Genomic DNA, 8,120 nt, shown 5'->3' on the forward strand with positions numbered 1-8,120 from the left:
CATGTTGCATTCAACACATGCATCCTAGACTTAGGAGCATCGCATTTACATTGGGAAATGACTTGCTGTGCATGGTTCTAACATGATCGCAAAGTCTGACGCAGTCTCGAGTAACGCTCGCTAAAGATCTTCTCAACCCGTTCATCGCATACTCATTGCATCTATCAACGCAACTCTCTTTCTCAAATCCGCCGCCTTTATTTACTTTTTTTTCATCAACGCAACAACACACCCACACTTTATTTATTTACTTGGTTACCACAAAGTTTTCATAAACATTATCAACGCAACTATTTTCACAAGTCCCTGTGTTCAAACCTGGACTTACCAGGAAACTTAGAGGAATTTACACTTGAATTCCGCTGGGGAAACTTGAGTGCACAACTCAATCCATCAACGCATATCATCCATATTTCCACTTCATAAAATTCAAGCATCAATAGGACGCCCCCACTCGTATGTCCCCAACACGAATGATCAGGATCAGACCATCTGTGACAAGTTACAACACTTACAACTATTCCACAAAACGGGCCACATCCGTAGCATTACCAGGATAAGGTTTCCCTCTTATATCCATATACTACTGACCATTTTGGTTATCCCTTAAGACATGATCCACTTGTATGTCACCACATACATACTTAAGCTATATATAGACAATGAGGGATTTTAGGTTTATTGGTTTGTGGTAAAGCAAATAAAACATTCAACTGAGCAAAATCAAGAAGTGAAGTAAAATATCATATATTATACATCACAAGCATTCGTACAAACTGTTTACAAACTACAGGACACGAGACTTTAGGGCATCAACCCCAACAGGACTAACAATGCCATTGAGTATAAGGACTTTCACCTGCTCTCCTTCTTAACCCAAAAGGGCATTCTTGTTCAACGCTCATGTCCTTATACTTCTTAACAAAATGGTCAGACTGAAAGAAAGCATCGTCATATTCTTGACTCTGTCTGTGCACAACTTCTCTCCACATCTTGTCCTGAAAAAGTTTTAGGGAGAAGCTACATTTGAAGGATTTCATTGAAGAGAACCTTGAGCGGAAGCGAGATTATCCCAATTCCCATTTTTCATAGAATGAAATTTTTATAGAAAAGAAAGAAAAAATTCTGCATTTACATAAACTACAACATGCGTTCAAAAAAAAAAAAAAAAAAAAGGATTTCAGAAACCCTTACCTTTGAAGACATATCTTCAAGAATCCTTCGAATTGAAAATGGGCACTACCATGATGGCGACCTTGGTATTCACAAGTATAGAACCCAGGAGTGGTGGGCTCTAGTTATTTTGGAATGAGGGAATCAATTGAGAGTGGAGAGGAGGATGAGGAATTGTGATTAATCTCTAAGAACAACTCTCTCTCAAAACGTTTATGTCTCTTACTCTTACTCAGTGAAGAAGAAAACTCTCTCCTTTCAAATGCCAAATATATCATCAACCTAAATTCAAATAAATTAATTTTAATAAATAAAATAATAAAATTAATTTATATAAAAAATATATAATATATACATAAATATGATAACGAACTTATCATAATATATATATTAAACTACATGGTATATCAAATATAACTTATAACCTATAGTTTTAATATTGTATCATATACAATATAACCTATAGATTCTTTTCTCTCTCATATGACATTTAATATAAATCACATTTATATTAAATTTAATAATTATGAATCTAATTCATATAATTAATACTTGAATCTTATTGAAACATTTATGTCCTTTCACAAATGATATAATGTATCAAATACATTATAATAATTGCATCATATATAATTAAAATAACTTAATTATATCATATATAATTAAATCCCTCAATTAATTTGAACAATTCAAATTAATCCAAAAATTGATTCTCATTTAATCCTATTGAGCTACCAAGGGGACCTCATGTACCTGTAGTTTGAAGCCCCAACGATACATGAATTATTAATCATGTTGGGATTGGTGTCCTAATTCTCTTGGAGTCTCATTGTTTTGTAAAGATACACATTGTTCAATGAATAAAATAAGTGTTATTTAATTTTGGCATTTACTCATATCCAATAAACAAAGCTCCTTGGTTATCTTATGTGAATTTAAGCATGTATATGTGATATACAAGTGGATCATGCCTTAAGTGATAACCTAAATCGGTTTGTAGTATAAGGATTAAGGTGGGATACCTGATCTTGGTGACACTACGAATACGACCCGCTTTATAGAGGTTTGCAAGTGTTGTAAACTACTACAGATGGTAGATCCTGACCATTCATGTGGAGACGTGGAGTGGGGGTGTCCTATACAAAGAGTTTGTATAAGACCTGGACCACGAGATGACTAGACTCTGTATATAACGTCGTTGATACTAGAGACTTACATCTCACCTAAACGACCATAGGTGACACGACCTCAATCGTGAGTGTTTTGGGAACTCCTACCTTTGAGGGCGGTCCTTTGATTAGTATGGGTGAGAGTGGCCAGATTGCCAACTCAACATGCCTACCTTTTTGGGGACTTGTCTGATATAGGAGCTGGGAACTCAATCCACAATATGAAATTCACTTCTTTCCCGAAGTAGGGATAAGTAGTGAGATTGCTCCCTTAAGGGCTGATTCTGGGGCTTGAACATAGTGGCCACCGCTTTTCTTTGGAAGAGAAGACTCAGTCATAGTAGGACTATGACTTATGTTCATTAGAGGGATTAGTGGTACTTAAGGAGACATATGTAACTACAGGGGCATAACGGTTATTGGCCCGGCTGTACTTATGAGCAATCTGTGAAGGGTTGTCGCACTACTGATTGGTTAAGATGGACACATAATATATCTATAGTAAGAAGAGATCAGCTATCAGTCTTTAGTGGAGTGCCTGGCAGTCAACGGATGGTGGATCCCATGGCTAAAGAGTTTAGTCAGTTATTTACGTATCGTTGGAGCTTCGGAGCTATAGGTCCATGAGGTCCCCTTGGTAGCTTGGATTCCGTTGAGGATCAGTTCTTGGTGTTGATTTGAAATGTTCAAATTGACAAGAGGTATTTTGACTATATATGATATAATCGATATGATGTATAAGATATATCTAGTGGAGGATTGATGTAAATGAGATTTACATTAAGTACCATGGAATAGAAAAAGAATTATGGTTTATATGTTTCATGAGATGAAATATTAAAACTATAGGTTATAAATATAGCATGATAAGTTGGTTATCATTTATGTTTATAATAATATTAATTATTGGATAATTAATTCTTTTTCTTTTAAATAACCAAAGTAGTGGGTGGTTATTTGATCATGGTAACCGTGAGTTTAAAAGGAAAGTGGTTTCCTATTTTCAAAAAGGAGTTTTTACAAACACTTGAAAAGGTTTTTGAGTTTTCTCTCGCGAAAAAGAAACTCACGCGTTGTCAAGTAAATTTGGATTTACTAAACGACGACTGGGCGAGCTAAACGATCGTGCAGGTGCGAGCTAAACGATTGTGCAATGTTTACTAAACGATCACATAGTTTTGCTAGACGATCGCTGGCCCAAGTGATAACGGGCAGAAATACACGCTATTACAGTGCTAAGTTATGAAACTATGAAGGGTTGCATTAATAAGATATGTTAAATTGTGTCCAAAAAGAATTAAGTTCACAACATTGCGGTCGCATGCGTTCATCGCATAGAAACAGTTAATTTTTGTATTTTTATGCAGAATATGCGCTGACGCAAGGCGAAAAGCGTGATCACAAGAAATCAATGGTCGAGCGCAGCATTACCGTAGGGCTTTGCGGTGATTTTTGCTCGCAAACATCTGCTCGAGAAGGATTGCCGTATAGAGCCGGTGCAACTTGGTGGGTGCATTTGGATGAAAAACATAATTAATCACGATGGGATAGAAAGTTGATAACAGTCGAATCCGAATTAAGTTGACAAGCCGCTAACGATAACAAGTACACTCAGCTTTTCAGTGAAAAATATTTGGCACATCAGTCAGAGAATTAAAGCCATCCCATCTGTGCAATCATAAGAGAGAAGTCGCTTTTCACCCCGAAGCTCTATAAATATCGAAGGCATCCTTTAGAAAAGAGGTTGACGAGTTCAGTAGTTCAGCTAGTTTTTGTTCATAGTTTAGCCTTGCCCATAGTTTTCTTTTATTTTTAAGAAGGTGGAGTGAGAGAAGAGAAGACACGCTAGAAGGTCGCTCAAGGAAACTCGAGAGAGAACCCAGAGGCGTAGAAAGCAGAGAGCGAGATTATCTCTTGAACGAGAGTAGAAAAGACAGTGTAAAAACCTAGGAGGCAAGAAATTGCTACTAGACTCTTTATTCTCTTCTTGCATTGTTATTTTGTACTTCAACTTTATATTTATACAATAGAAGTTCTTATTCTACATCTGTTCACTCTCTTAGCACGCATGAGTAGCTAAACTTGTCGAATGGGTTGAAAAGAACTAAGCTAACATGACCTAAGATCTTTATTGCTTGGGATTATCTTGTTTCATGCTGTGCCTAACATCTTTTTAGAACTACTCGAGAGAGAGTCTAAAGAAAGAACCTAAGACTTGAGAGAGTTAGGTTAGAATCTAGACTCGAGAGACCAAAATTAGATATGCATAAACAAGAGAAAGGGACTTAGAGATAAGCTTTGTTTGCCAACATACATCGCATGCACCCTAGAGAAAGGTTATGACATTATGTGGTCGCCTTATTTGTGTGTGTGTCATTTTTTCATCGCATGGGTAAGAATAGAGGCTTATGTGTAGGTCCTATAGACTCATCGCATATATCGCATGCGTTCTAGTATTAGAAGCCGTAGCCTTCACATCGAGAGATGGTTTACTATTGTATGTGTATTGCATGGTCGCATAACATGAACGCATCCTAGGAAGTGTTAGCCGAACCCTTCTCAACCCGTTCACTGCATACTCATCGCATCTTCCGTTTAATCAACTCTTTTCGAAACTCTGCTGCATTTACTTATTTTATTACTACAACCAACAACACTAAACAACTATTTGAGTTACCGGTTACCGCAAAGTCTTCGTGAAAAATTATCACCGTATACTGTTTTCCCAAGTTCCTAAGTTCGACCCTGGACTTACCAGGAAACTCAGTGGGGTTTATACTTGGATTCCACTGAGAAAAATTGTTGGTCAACGCAATTCCATCACCGCATTTTATTCCACATTTTCACCTCATAAAATAACGCATTAGTAAATGATCGTGTAGAGTCTGTAGGCGACAGATCAAGCTAAATGATAGACTAAACGATCGCATAGCTTTTGCTAGACGATCAGATAGCTTTATCTAAACGATTGGGCATCGACCTATACGATAGGTCTCCACCATCTCCCACTTGCCCAATCGTGTATGCGATCGTTGTTTCCTCCATTCGTTAGCCTCATACCAAGTCCGAACAGAGCCCACCCTCTAGATTCTCACACCGAGAATACCAAGGTCGCCTTGTTGGTGGTGTCAGACTCAACTTGACACTGTTGAGGTTTTCTAGAGGCCGTTCGTGGTGCTGTGGAGGCCGTTCGTGTTGCTGAGGAGTTAGTGACCGAGGAGATCATTGAGGACGAGCGCGAAGTGTTCGTGTTGTGTTCATTGCGGTGTTGCGGTCGTGTAGATCGAGTACTCGTGGTTGTTGTTGTTCAATCAGAGTCGCGCAACGGAGCATGGAGATGCTTCTGCCATTGTTGTACAATTTTCCCTTTGTGCTTTTGAGACATTCATGCTGTAATTTCTTTATGATTTGCATAACCGTTTATGTTTGAAGTCAACTGTAAATATATCTTCATACATGATTGTAATTTGGAATAGTCTTATTCCGCTGCTCATGGAAATCTCAGTCTCGATTTCCTTCAAATCAAACTCTTTAATTAAATTATTCACCATCTGTTAACTGTTGGGCATTCCACTAAAGACTGATAGTTTCACTTTTTGCACCATAGATATATTTCTGTGTCTATTGGATATAACCAATCAACAGTACGATAACCCTTCACAAATTGCTCGTAAGTATAGCTGGACCAAAAATATCGTTTTTCCCCTATAGTTATATCTAACTCCTTAAGCACCACTAATCCCTCTAATGAATAATAGATCATAGTCTAGCTATGACTAAACCCCTCTCGGGCTAGGAGAGGGTATGACGCCACATTGTCCAAGCCCCGAAATCAGCCCTTAAAGGAGCAATTTATCTACTTACCCTGACCTCGAGGAAGGAGTGAATTCCTTCTTGTGTAGCTGTGTTCCCAGCTTCCCAATCAAACGAATCTCCAAAATGGTAGGCTTATTAAGTTGGTGATCTGGCCACTCTCACCCATACAAATAAAAGGATAACTCTCATAGGCAGGAGTTCACAACTCACTCAAGATTCAGGTCATGTTACCTATGGTCATCCTAGTGAAATGTAAGTCTTTATTATGAATGATGTTATATAATGAGACTAAACATTTTGTGGTCCAGACTTATACAAACTTCTTTGTATAGAATATTCCCACTCACATATCTATACATAAATGATCAAGATCAGATCCTTTGTAGCACTTTACAATAATTGTAACACCTATAAAGCAGGCCATACTTGTAGTGTCACCAGGATAAGGTACTTAGCCTCATCCATCTACTACATACCATTTAGGTTATCAGTTAAACATGATCCACCCGTATGTCTCTATATACATGTTTAAGCAACAAGTTAACCTTGGATGTTAGTTTATTGGTTTGTAGTTAATGCAACTAAAAAGTGGAATAAAATATCATATATTTTATTAAATAAACAATTAGTTTGTTCAAAACATTTACAAACTATAAGACCCTACGAGATTTAGGGCACCAACCTCAACAATCTCTCACTTGACTTAAAGCTAGTGGGGTGTACAATATAGTCAAAATACAAAGTACACAAATAATAAACTAGGGCATAGCACACACCCAGTACAAATCTCCCACTTGTCCTAGTCTAGACATGGCATGTCCCATAGACCCATACTCTGTAGGTGACCCTCAAACACCTTAGCCGTGAGAGCCTTTGTAAACAGATCAGCAACGTTGTGCTCTAAAGTTATCTGCGTGACGATCATGTCCCCTCGATGCACAATCTCTCGGATGAGATGATACTTTTGCTCTATATGCTTCTCACACTTGTGACTCCTAGGCTCTCAAGAATTAGCAACAGCACCACTATTATCATAATAAAGTGCGATAGGCTTTGACATATCTAGAACGACTTCCAGATCAGTCAGGAATTTCCTGAGTCGAACAGCTTCAAGTAGCAGCTTCACAAGCCACTACATACTCAGCCTCCATGGTGGAGTCAGCGATGCACCCTTGCTTGGTGCTTCTCTAGACTATTGCCCCTCTGTTGAGAGTGAACACTGATCCTGACGTGGATTTCCTAAAATCCTTATCAGTCTGAAAATCAGAGTTCATGTATCTCGTAAGGATCAAATCCTTAGAACCATACACGAGCATGTAGTCCTTCGTTCTTCTTAGATACTTGAGGATATTTTTAACGACGGTCCAGTGATCTAAGATTGATATGTACTGACTATCCCCAATGCATAACAAATGTCAGGTCTAGTAAATAACATAACATATATCAGGTTGCCCACAACTAATGCATAAGGGATCCGTCTCATTTTCTTAATCTCTTGAGGTGTCTTAGGACACTATCCTTAGACAATGTAACTGTGTGCCTAAAAGGCAATAAGCCCCTCTTGGAGTTCTGCATTGAATATTTGACAAGCATCTTGTCAATATACGATGCTTGAGACAAAGTAGGCATTTTGTTCTTTTGATCTCTAAAGATCTGAATACCCAGAACAAACTGAGTCTCTCCCAAATCTTTCATTTGAAATTGGGTCGCTAGCCAGTTTTTAACCTCAGTCAATAAACATACATCATTCCCCATGAGTAGGATATCATTTACATATAAAACTAGAAAAACTACTAAACTGTTGATGATCTTCTTGTATACACAAGGCTCATCAACATTTTGATCAAAGCCATAAGATTTTATCGCAGTATCAAACCTTATGTTCCAAGATCGAGAAGATTTCTTCAGTCCATAAATGGACCGATTAAGCTTGTAAACTTTTTGCTCTTGACCTTGGGTTAT

This window comes from Benincasa hispida, chromosome 9, assembly GCF_027475165.1.
Source record: "Benincasa hispida cultivar pf3 chromosome 9, pf3_genome.v1.1, whole genome shotgun sequence".
Taxonomy (NCBI): Eukaryota; Viridiplantae; Streptophyta; class Magnoliopsida; order Cucurbitales; family Cucurbitaceae; genus Benincasa; species Benincasa hispida.